The sequence below is a fragment of the Lathyrus oleraceus genome, chromosome 2 (genome assembly GCF_024323335.1).
Source record: "Lathyrus oleraceus cultivar Zhongwan6 chromosome 2, CAAS_Psat_ZW6_1.0, whole genome shotgun sequence".
Lineage (NCBI taxonomy): Eukaryota > Viridiplantae > Streptophyta > Magnoliopsida > Fabales > Fabaceae > Lathyrus > Lathyrus oleraceus.
This window is the reverse complement of record NC_066580.1, coordinates 242,013,689-242,027,128: the sequence shown is the minus strand read 5'-3', so window position 1 is coordinate 242,027,128 and position 13,440 is coordinate 242,013,689.

Here is a 13,440-nt window from a genome sequence, read left to right as displayed (position 1 = left end):
TATACCATGCACTCCTGAGGCTAGGATTCGAGATGTATATCTCGCTCATCCAAGTTCTCGCCATCACTCAAAATACATCCAACCAATCAAATTCTTTTCTCGCCGCCGTGCGATTAATCAAAAATCTTTTTTATAAATGAAAGGTATCTTGTCTTAAGTGATACAAAATAATGTTTCGGCCACGATTGTTGAGTAGAGATAATGACGCTTTTCCGAATGTAGATTTATAAATCCGTTCGATGTGTGGTATGCGTCCACTCCTCATCTGTTTTGGGTAAAACAATGTTTTCGTCGATTAATACAGGATAGCTTTCGCTAAAATCGACCAACAAACAAACATTTTTCTACCCAGAACTACGTAAGCCTTGATTTCTCTTTTGAGATACGTAGGAGCAGGATTTTTAAATCTTGTCAGGCCCACTAATAAAAAACTTAGGTTTAGTCCTTCGTCAAAAATCCAAAAACATTTTCCTTTCTTCTATTTCTTTCTTTCCCACTTAATAACTTGAAAAGCCTAACATTTCAAACTAACATCAATGCACACAACTGACCTAATGGTTCCCGTTGAGTACAACGGACGTGAGGGGTGCTAATACCTTCCCCTTGCGTAATCGACTCCCGAACCCTGATATTGGTTGCGATGACCATATCTTATCCTTTTCTTTTGTCTTGGGTTTTATCGATATTTCCCCTTTCCTTTTTAGGAATAAATAAAGTTCGGTGGCGACTCTGTTCAGTCCATCATTGCGAGCGTGCGATCGCGCTTCGCTTTGAAGTCGTATCCCCATTTTTTCGAGGTGCGACAATAATGTTTTGTCTTTGATCTTCTGCATGAAATTTTAAGCGATATGTCTAATGCAGTAGACATGCGTCAATGGAGGATCCTACCAGCCATTATCAATGTTTTTATAGACACTCAAAATTGATGGGTGTCTGTCTAAGATCAAACATAAGTTAGGATGAGGAGCAACGTACAATCGGAGATTTTTTAGGAAAAAACTTCATCCCCCAACAGTCTCCCCTTCAACTAGTGTAGAGGCGATTGGAAAAGTGTTGATGTTTCCATCTTGTGTCACTGCCATCAGTAGCATTCCTTTATATTTCTCATACAACCATGTACCATCAATTTGTATAATAGATTTACAGAAAGCTTGGGTTTGGTAAGGGTGTGGGGTTGGTTGTTGGGTGGGGATTTGTTGTTGGACGTATGATGACGAAGCTCCTTGGCGTAGATCAATCAAATACCTTGACTCACACACAAACTATGGCATTGTAACTGACCTAAACCAAGCCATATAATATTGAGTTGGTCTAGCACTATGTATGATTGGTTAGTTTAAGATGTGTTGACGTCAATTCCTCTAATGACGACACATCTCTTTAGTGAAGTCTCTCTAATCAGAATAATCTCATTGGTCATCGACTCTTTGTTGATGCCAATCTCCCAAACACGCTGGAGGTTCTAGAATTTTTTATTGCATACTGAATTGCAGTTTTACACAGTCACTCTGGTGCATCTCCACAGTAGTGAACCGAATGATTGGTGTTTTTGATGTCTAAACTGCAACATCATCGTGGTTTACCTGATGGTCAAGATCCAAATACGGTCTCTAGATAAACTGTATAAGAATTTGACATGATTAGAGAATATGTAGTTTGATAATTTTTAAAATCAAAAGAAGAGTTGTTTAGTAGTAATACATCATCTGATCCAATGTGGTCTAAAAGATTGTGATAGACTACTACAGCGTGTTTGTGACACATGTTTAGTCCATCCCCTGAACTGACCACCTAGATCGAAAAGATTGAAAATATATTAGTTACAATCCATTATAGTATAAGGTCTAACAAATTAGAAGATTTAAGATAAACTTACTTTGTTGCGTAGGGGAATGTGAATGGCTTCTCGTTGACTGGGGCGAGTGACAGTATTTTTGACCAACCCCATACTTGTAGCAAATAGGCTCAAGAATAAAACGTACAAGTATTTTTTTTCCATTTTTACACAATGAACTATATAGATGGGACAAAACAGATGAACCCCAACTATATGTGCCTACTTTATTTATGTTTCGTAACAAAGGAAAATACATAATATTTACCGTATTACCAGTACTTTTAGGAAATAAAAAATTATCAAATAGAATTATAATATAACAACGAACGTTAATTATCTTTTCATACTCAGTCGATTCTTTGTTTAATGTTATACTTGTATAATAATGTTTAAGATATTTTAAATTAATACCTTGGCCCCTAGGTTAACCCGAAGTTTTTCCCGTAGTTGTGTCTTCACACAAAGGGGCACCCAACAATTCCTCGAATATAGAGTTATCTTGGTTAACTCTACCATTTACGGCCTTACCATTGATATGTAAACCCAACAATATGTAGACGTCCTCAAGTGTGACGGTACATTCACCGAATAAAAGGTGAAATGTGTAGGTCTCAGGTCTCCATCTTTCTACCAAAGCAAGAATAAATTTGTAATCAATTGAGTATGAGACTATGTTGAGTAGATTACCAAAACCGCATGCTCGTAAATATGGTTCTATCAAATGGTCGTGTGGTACATATTCATGTACACGACATCGAAATCTCTTTGGGTCATAAAAAAAGATAATTAAGAAATAAGTAAGAATAAGTAATAAACAATAATGTTAGGGAAGTTAAATAATAACGTGTAAATGTTGCAGTATTGTCGATTGTTCCTCGATGTTCATCACCCATGGTTAGTAGATACATTTTATTGAATGCGTTTGAGTATCTATTACTGACAAAGTAGATAGGTTGAGTGTTGCAGATAATGTAGATAGGCTAATTGTGTTTGATGGAAATGGTGATAAACATCATTATTTATAGATGTGAAAGTAGGTTGAGTGTATGTTGCATTCACATGATACCTTTTTTTGCATGTGATTTCTGGAGCACGCGTCATTGGGGTTGGCGCATGTGTTGTCTTTTTAGGGCATGTGCCATTAGGAAGGGCCCATGTGTTGTACTTTTAGGGCATAGAAACATGCAGGGAATCCTGTAAGAAATCTTGTAAGGGCGCATGCGTTGTCTTATTATGGCGCATGCATTGTTTTTTTAGAGCATGCACCATTGGTGAAGGCGCATGCTTTGGACAGAGAAAATGGAATCATATAGGGAATCATGGAAGAGATTTGTTTTAGTCTGAACCATAGACTCATGCATGCAAGATTCTTTGTAGAAGCCACTGCAAATGTCGCATATGGTAAAACAATAGAGCATGTGCCATACCCTATGATGCATACCTTGCTTTTTGGAAATCCATCCTCATCCTTATTTAACTGCATGCTAATACGTGATCAATACCCATTACCATAATACACTAAACTTATATTGCATCTTACAAAAATGGCTTCATCACCATAATACATGATCAATGTCCATACCGATGGTGAAATGTTTGAATGTGAGTTATCCATTTTTAGTTTTTGTAACACAGAAGTTACTCGGTTTATAATAAATAGACGATAAATTTTTTCACATTTGAAACAAAGAATAGAAAAGAAACTGTAGTGTCGTCAGGTGAGACAAATCATCTACAAAAATTCGGTGTTTTTTGGAAACAACCAAATTAAGTTTTATTAGTTGAAGATTCAAGATGATGACGATGTTCATAATATGTTTCTCAGTCATGAACAATATGGGTTCAATGATATTGAATTATATATTTTAACACAATAAAATCAATTGTCTCAATTCGTTGATCCGTCACAAGTGTTTTGTGAAACTGATGATGACGAACAAGCTGAAGTCAACGTTATTGACGAGGAAGAAGAAGAAGACGAGTTATTGGTTGATGAAATGGTGAATGATGAAACTGTCGACCACCGGCAAGAGCCATTACCAACTAGTCATGTACATTGTCCATCTCAACACATGATAAGTTTGAATTTGGGTGCAAATGAACCTTCGTCAGATATATTTCACAATCCTTTTGTGCAAATTCAAGGATCATTGAAAGAAGGAGACAAATTTAGCATTAAAGAAGATTATGTCAGAGCCATTAAAAATTATCACATGGAATTATCAGTTGATTATAGGGTTGATCGAACTAATGCAACGAGGTATAAGATCTATTATCGTAATGAGCTCTGCATGTTCCGGTTGTCAGCATCTTACTAAAATAGGAGTGATTCTTAGGAGATAGGTTTTATGGGTTCAGTTCACACTTGCTTAATCACGAACCCAATGCAGGACCATCACAAACTTAGCTCTCAGTTAATATGCGGTGAAATTTTGTCTGTCATTAGCGACAATTCATCGTTAAAGGTGAATATAATAATCTCACATATCGTTACATAATACAATTATACTTCATCATACATGAAGGCATGGATAGCTAGAACTAAGGTAGTTGAAAAAGTGTTTGGCAATTGGGAGGAGTCATACAAAGAACTTCTAAAATACTTGGTGGCACTTAAGCATTATGCTTCAGGGACTATTGTCAATTTGGAAACATTGTCGGCATATACCCCAGCCGGAACTTGTGTTAGTGGTAATGGCATATTCCACCAACTGTTCTGAGCGTATCAACCATGCAACAAAGGTTTTTCTTTCTGTAAACCTATTATACAAATTGATGGTACATTATTTTAAGGGAAATATAAAGGAACGCTATTCATGGAAGTGACACAAGATGGTAATAACAACATTTTCCAATCGCCTATGCACTAGTTGAAGGGAAGACTGCTAGGGGATGTAGTTTTTTCTTAAAAAATCTCTGATTGCACGTTGCTTCTCAGCCTAACTTATGTTTGACCTCAGACAGACACCCATCAATTATGAGTGCCTATAAAAACATTGATAATGGCTGGCAGGATCCATCTTCGACATATGTCTACTGCATTAGACATATCGCTCAAAATTTCATGCGGGAGATCAAAGACGAAATGTTGTGGAAGAAGGTTGCCAATGCAGGGTATGCATTAATAAAACATTCCTTCAAACACTACCGTGAAGACATCAGATTGTCAAACGTAGATGCAGTAAGGTGGATCAATAATATTCCATTGGAGAAATGGACTAGGGCATACGACAATGGTCAACACTGGGGCTACATGACAATAAATCTCGTGGAATCAATGAACTCTATCTTCAAAGGCATCTGAAACCTACCAATAACCGCTTTAGTGCAAGCAATCTATTTTAGGCTAGGGGCACTGTTTGAGATCAGACGTTCCAAATGGAGTTTAGTGTTACAATTCGGGTAGTTGCTCAGTGATGCTTCAATGAAATTCATTAAAGAGGAAGCTGCCAAAGCTAACACACATGTGGTCACAGTGTTTGACCATACTAAAGGTTGATATAGTGTTACTGAGTCAATGGATCACAATAAAGGCATACCGAGGGGACACTATCGAGTGAAACTAGATAGAGGTTGGTGCGACTACAGAAAGTTCCAAGCCTTTCGTATGCCCTGCTCCCATGTCATAGCGGCATGTTCAAAGGTTTGACAAGATCCTTCTAACTTACTATCCGCTGTTTACAAAGTCATAAACATTTACAAAATTAGCTTTTTGGTGGTAGCAAAGGAGGATTATTGGTCTACATATCAAGGGGACATACTCTTGCACAATGAAATAATACGAAGAAAAAAAAATGGCCTCCCAAACAACACTTGTATTCGAATCGAAATGGTTACGACGAACAAAATGGTGAGATTATGTAGTTCATGTTGCCAGCCCCCATCATAATCGTACAAATTGTCTCAGTGTTGGACCAAACACAATAACTTAATTTTAATGGTAACCTTTTTGCTTTATATTGAAAATAACATTCATTTCATAAATATCATAAGATTCAGATACAGTAACTTAAAAACAACAATTAAACAATAATTTAAACAATAATTAAACAACAACGCAAACAAATACAATAATAAAATAACATCGCAAACAAATACAACAAATAAACAATATAACTATGCAATTACAACCATCAAAACAATTTTGTGAGAAGTATACATCATCATGTGAACGTCTCTGTCAGTTTTAACATTCACCCATAAACGAACTTCTCCGTTTTGGTTGAATGTGGTATCAAGCCATTGAATTCTTTTGATCTTTTCACCCTCTGTAATTTCTCCATCTAACCAACGGTTCAAGGTCCTGTTAAGATGTTTAAACATATCTACATTTCAAAGTCGGATCTTCATCGGAGGTTGCACTACTGAAAAAAATTAAATCGGAATTTATCTTGTGAATATAAGGACACATATATGAATATATTTTAAAGAAAAATGGAATGAGAATGAATAAAAATGGAAGGATATAGTAAAAAGATGTGTGACAAATTATGGAGGGTGATGATGTATTTGTAGAAGGAGTGCACAAGATCAGTAGCCACATGCATTAGCGCCTCCGCTGAGTGGACTATACATGCGTCATTGCATGTGTCACTCCTAGTGGCGACATGGACATGCATGCGCTAATGCAAATGGAACCTATGTCCAATAGTTTCATTGCATGCGCCAATAAAAATGGCGCATTGCTTAATTTTTTTTTGAAAAAGTGATTATATTTATAAATATTTTGAAATAGTGATTATTTTAGTATTATTTTTGAAAAACATGGTTATTTTAAAAAAAAAAATCTAAAAGTTTACATACTCATTTTTTTCCATTCTTATAAAAGGGATTGCTCAATACACCCTTGTCAAAACTCTAATAAAATTTCAAAAATGTCTAATTCGTTTCGTCTGGAAGTTATCTTTCGAACTCATAATAAAGATTTTTTGTTGTAAATTTCACATAAATATTTAAATTTTTTATTAATATATAACATTTTCAACATATCTATCTGTCATACCTCAATTTTGACCATTATTTATTTCTTATTATTGACTTAGAATCTAGGTCATTGACATGCTTAGGATCCTTTATAAGGCATCTGGTCAACCCCAATGACCTAAAAAGTCAAAATGAGACCATTTTGACTTTTTAGTAAAGATTTGTTTTAATTCAGAAATGTTGTTTGAAACATAATAATTTGGATAGAGGAATATTACCATTAGTAACTAGGACATTTTGTCTTATTAAAACACATTAGTAAAAAATAGTAATAAATATTATGAAGATTATTTGTTTTAATGGTAGGGTAGAATACATTATAATAATGTTATTAGTTAAATATGGATATATCAATATTAGTATTTTTTTTAATTTTTTTTAGATATTAATATTAAGTTATATTATTGTTATTTAGGAATAGATTAATATTGAGATTAATTAGGGTTAAATTTTTTTTTATTAATCAAATTATCATTAATTGATATATTATCTAATTAGGGTCATAATGAGATTATTATAACATAATATTAGTATTAATATTAGTAATATTAATATTATCATGGAATTATTATTAAGATTATTATTATATAGTCGCTAATGCTATTTTATTTTGAATCTATGGAATGACCTAGTTGATTCCAAAAGGACTATAAGGAGTTACAAAGGGAAATGTCATGAGTTCAAATCTAATTTTTTATTTTTAGTGCTTTTTCCCTTTTATTTTTTTTCTTTACTTCTAACTTTTCTATTTTATTTTTAAATCATATAAAATCACAAAAATAATATTTTTTTTATCATTTACTTATTAACTTCATATTTTAATTTAAAGCATATTTTTTTAAAAAAAATTAATTAAAATCATGATTTTATGAATAAAATTTATAAAAAAAATCAAAAATCAAAATCTTTTTTTATTATTAGACAATTAGTTTATTTTTATTTATTTAAAATATTTTTTTATCTAAATTCACCAAGCCATTAATTCATCCAGATTCATTGGCTTGAGCTTTAAGAAATAGGGAAAATCAGGTTCAATTAAATCACTCTAAAACTAGATAATCTCATTTAATTTTTTAAACATAATTTTACCTATAAATATAACCCATTTTCTCATATTTTTCTCACCCACAATCTACAAAACTTTGTCTAAAAAGTTGTTGCTCTTCACATTGAAGAACAACAACACTAAAACCCTAAAGCCCCCCTTATTATCATCATCGATCTTTTCAAAAGGATGAGCAAAGAAGAGGAATTACGAGAAGCGTGAAGAAGAAGATATAAAAAAAATGAGAATTTGTGCCTCTTGTTGGTGCAAAGGTAGAGTGAATGATAAACGAAAATATTCTATTAAGAGAATGACAGCTACAAAACATGATAAAAGTTACAATGATTGCCACCCTATTTATAAGCTAAAACTAGGGTTATTAGAATAGGATAAAATGCTAAAATACTCTCTAACAAACTTAGGGGCTAAGAAAATAGTACAACTAATAAATATGAATTACTTCTAATACCATCCCTTAATTCATATTCCATCAAAACTTGTAACACAAATTTCATCCCTTAATCTGAGAAATTGATCAGTCTTGATAGCTTTCGTCAGAACATTTGCCAACTGTTTCTGAGTGCTGCAGTGTACAACTTCTAACACTCCCCTCTGAACTTGATGTCTCAGAAAATGATACTTGGTCTCAATGTGCTTGCTTCTCCCATGCAATACTGGGTTTCTGGCAAGATTGATTGCAGACTTGTTGTCAATCATCAGCTTCAGAGGTTTGTTTACTTTAATCTTCAGATCCTGCAATAGATTCAGAATCCACACAGCTTGGCATGCAGTAACAGCACCTGCAATGTATTCAGCTTCACAAGTTGACAACGCCACAACATGTTGCTTCTTGGAACATCAAGAAATTGGACCTCCCAGAAATTTGAATAAGTACCCAGACGTACTTCTTCTGTCAACTCTGTCTCCACACCAATCAGAATCTGAATAACTCAAAAGTTCTGACTCATCCTTTCTTCCAGAAGGAAATAATACTCCATACTTCAGAGTTCCCTTGATATACCTCAGAATCCTGACAGCAGCTTGGTAATGGGACCACTTAGGTTTACTCATGAACCTACTAACCATCCCAACTGAATAGCAAATATCAGGTCTGGTATTGCACAAATACCTCAGAGAACCAACCAACTGTTTGAAGGTTGTAGCGTCCACATCCTTTCCATCAGAGTCAGAATCCAGTTTCTGATTTGTATCAGAAGGTGTGACAACAATCTTACAATTCTTCAGATTAAATCTCTTCAGAAGTTCTAATTCATACTTGAGCTGATGCAAAATAATACCTTTCTCAGAGTATCTGAACTCCATCCCTAGAAAGTATGTCATTTTTCCTATATCAGTCATTTCGAATTCATTCATCAGAACTTTCTTGAACTTGGCTATCTCCTATTCAGAACTTCCAGTCAGCAGTATATCATCAACATATAAACATACCAGAGTCATATTTCCTTCAGAAGTATGCTGAACATAGACACCGTACTCCATCTCACATTTCTGAAAACCTTGCTTCTTGAAAAATGAATCAATCTTCTGATTCCAAGCTCTGGGCGCTTGTTTCAATCCATATAGAGCTTTGTATAATCTGTACACCATCCCTTCCTGATTCTTTTTCACAAATCCAGGAGGTTGTGACACGTAAACTTCTTCTTCTAATGGACCGTTCAGAAATGCAGATTTTACATCTAAATGCATCAGAGGCCAATTCCTGTTAGCAGCTATTGCAATCACCATTCTGATTGTTTCATGTCTTGCTACAGGTGCAAACACTTCAGAGTAATCCAGCCCAGGTTTCTGTAGAAATCCTCTGGCTACCAACCTTGCTTTATGTTTGCCAATTGAACCATCTGACTTTAACTTCTGCTTGAAAACCCATCTGACGTTGATGGCTTTCTTGTCTTTTGGAAGTTCTGTCAGCTTCCAAGTCTTGTTTCTCTCTATAGCATCAAGTTCTTCTTTCATGACCTTCAGCCAGAGCTTCTGCTTAAGAGCCTCTTCTGTACTTATGGGTTCAGAGTCTACTAACATGACACACTGAATAACTTCTCCTTCAGAGTCTACTTCAGTGTCTTGCAGCATGTCAAATTCTGCATATCTTCTGGGGATGCTTCTGATTCTTTGTGGTCTCTGAACTTGTTCAGAGTCTTGAGCTTCAGAGTTTCTAGCTTCAGATGGTTGACTTCCTCCAGAGCTTTGACCATCTTCAGGGGCTGGCATATTTCCAGATTCTGAATTGCCACCAGAATCTGGATTACCATCAGAGTCTGGGTCATCAGAGTCTGGATCATTAGAGTCACCTTCATCTTCTGAGTCTTCTCCAGAGTCAGAATCATTATCAGAATCAGAATCAACGTCAGAGTTTACTCCAACTTCAGAAATTCTTAACTCTGACCTTTCTTCAGAAGTTCTAACATCAGAATCAGATTGAGACTTATCCCAATTCCAAAATTCTGATTTCTTCACAATCACATCTCTGCTGAATTCAATTTTGTTGGTTTCTGGACAATAGAGCTTGTATGCACCTGTACTGTGGTACCCTATCAGAATCATCACTTTGCTTCTATCATCCAGCTTCTGTCTTCTGGCTTCTGGAACATGTTTATAGCAAACAGAACCAAATACCTTCAGATGACTAACACTTTGCTTATCTCCAGTCCACTTCTGTATTGGAACTATTTCCTTCAACTTCTTCGTAGGACATCGGTTGAGTATATACGTTGCAGTGGCAACAGCTTCTCCCCAGAGCTTCTGAGGAAGTTTCTTCTCCTTTAGCATGCTTCTCACCATATCAAGCAAAGTGCGGTTTCTTCTTTCAGCAAGACCATTGTGTTGAGGGGTATAAGGAGCAGTAACCTCATGCTCAATTCCATTCTCCTCACAGAACTTCTGGAACTCTTTGGAGTTATACTCACCTCCACTGTCAGTTCTAAGAATCTTCAAGTTCTGACCACTCTGATTCTCAGCCTTCATTCTGAACTTCTTGAATTCATCAAACACCTCGTGTTTAAACTTAATAAGGGATACCCATGTCATTCTTGTGAATTCATTAACAAATAACACAAAGTATTTATTCCCTCCAATCGATGCTACTGGAAATGGACCACACACATCAGAATGTACAACTCCCAAGGCATGTTTTGCTCTTGGAGCAGTTTCTGACGCAAATGGCAATCGTGGTTGTTTTCCTTCTATGCAAACTTTGCATGACTTTTCAGGCTTCTTAATTGCAGGAATTCCATGTACCAACTTCTTTGAATTTAGATGTTTTAAGCTTCTGAAATTCAAATGACCAAATCTTCTGTGCCACAACTCAATCTCCTTCTCAGCACTTGTTGCACTAAGACATTCTGAGTCTGCAGTTCTGACATTCACCTTGAATGTTCTATTCCTTCCCTGTTCTGACTCCATAATCAACTTCTGATTGCAGTCATACAGCTTCAGAAGATTGTCCTTCATGGTAACTGAAAAAACTTTCTCAATTAATTGTCCCACACTCATCAGATTGCTTCTGATGCCAGGTACATACCACACGTTCTGAATCAATGCTGTTTTCCCATTGTTCAGAATCACTCTGACATTTCCCATACCTTCTGCATTAAGATATTTGTCATCGGCACATTTGATCTTTGTCCTCTTTTCAGAGTCAAAGTCAACCAGCTATTTCTTGTTTCTAGTAAGATGATTTAAACAACCAGTGTCCATATACCACCAGTCTATCAGATCTATATCATCAGATTCAGAGGCCATCAATAGCACAGATTCGTCATCAGAACTTCTGGCTATATTTGCTTCTTCTGATTTTCTCTCCTTGTTTGACAAACAGTCTCTAGCAAAGTGACCAAACTTCTTACAACAGTAACATTGGATCTTCTTGTTGTCATACTTCTCTTTTCCCTTCTGAGCATTCTTTTGTCTATCAGAGGTTGAGCTTTCTGACTTCTGACCACCATCAGATCTTCTCCTGGCTTCTGACTGCTTCTGATACCTCCTATCAGAAGTTGCTTTCAGAGCCTGCTGCTCTACTTCCCTTTCAGAAGTTCTCTCAGTCAAACGCAACTCTTGCGCTTCTAGACTGCTCTGCAGCTCTTCAATTCTCATGGTGCTCAGATCTTTGGAATGTTCTATTGCTACCACAATGTAATCAAATTGAGAGGTAAGGGATCTCAATACCTTCCTCCATGATTGTTTCTTCAGAAAGAGTTTCTCCACACGCTTTCATCTCATTAGTGATCAGAATCACTCTGGAGATGTATTCAGAAACTTTCTCATTATTCTTCATGTTGAGATTCTCATATTGCTTTCTCAAGGACTGAAGCTTCACCTTCTTCACTGATGCGTCACCACCATAACATCTAACCAGTGTGTCCCACGCAGCCTTTGCTGTCGTTGAATCTGCAATCTTCTCAAACACATTTACATCAACACATTGATGAATGAAGAACAATGCTTTCTGATCCTTCTTCCTTACTTCCTTCTGCGCGTTTTTCTATTCATCCGTCGCATCTGCTGCTACCGGAACATAACCATCAGTGACAAGATCTAGAACATCTTGAGCACCAAACAGTACACGCATTTGGATCATCCAACGATTCCAGTTTTTACCATCAAATACTGGAAGTTTGGTGTTCATGTTGCCGTTTCCGTTCATCTTTCTACCTTGCACAGTACACTCAGATTTCTCACAGTGTTTCCCAACCCACATAATTAAAATTCTGATCAGATTTTGTTCAAGATTCAACACGAATCTAAGAATCAAAATCAAACACACAAGACCTCACGTTCACTTGTGTTTCCCGTGTTTCCCAATGAATCCGAACCGAAGCTCTAGATACCAATTGTTGGTGCAAAGGTAGAATGAATGATGAACGGAAATATTCTATTAAGAGAATGACGACTACAAAACATGATAAAAGTTACAATGATTGCCACCCTATTTATAAGCTAAAACTAGGGTTACTAGAATAGGATAAAATACTAAAATACCCTCTAACAAACTTAGGGACTAAGAAAATAGTACAACTAATAAATATGAATTACTTCTAATACCTCTTTGTTAACAAGGGAAAGTCTCTTCCCTGTAGGTTGGTCTTCACTCCCATTTATTTCTTAGCATAAAATTTTATTATATTATTATATTGTATGATACTTATGTTTAAATTGTGTTTGATGATATGTTTAGTACTAAGTAAATGTTTACATAACAAAATAAATCATATTAACTTTTTTTTACTAAGAACATATAACAAATCCTTTTTAAATTTCTAAAGACTCTATTAACTAATTTCAGTAAGTAAATTTCTAAAGCAAAAAAAAAGTAAAATCAATCTTTATGATAAATCAACTTTTTTTAACCTGAATTAATTTTATATAAATAAAACATCATATCATATTCTGTGTCAAATCCAGTAAAAAACATAGCACCTAGTTTGGAAGAATTAAAATATTAAAAAAAATCATTTATTATAATATTATATTAATGCATATCTCATCATATATATAATTTGATAATATGTCGTATAAGAAAAGCAAATTTACATTCATATGTCTTTGTTCTTTGTCTATT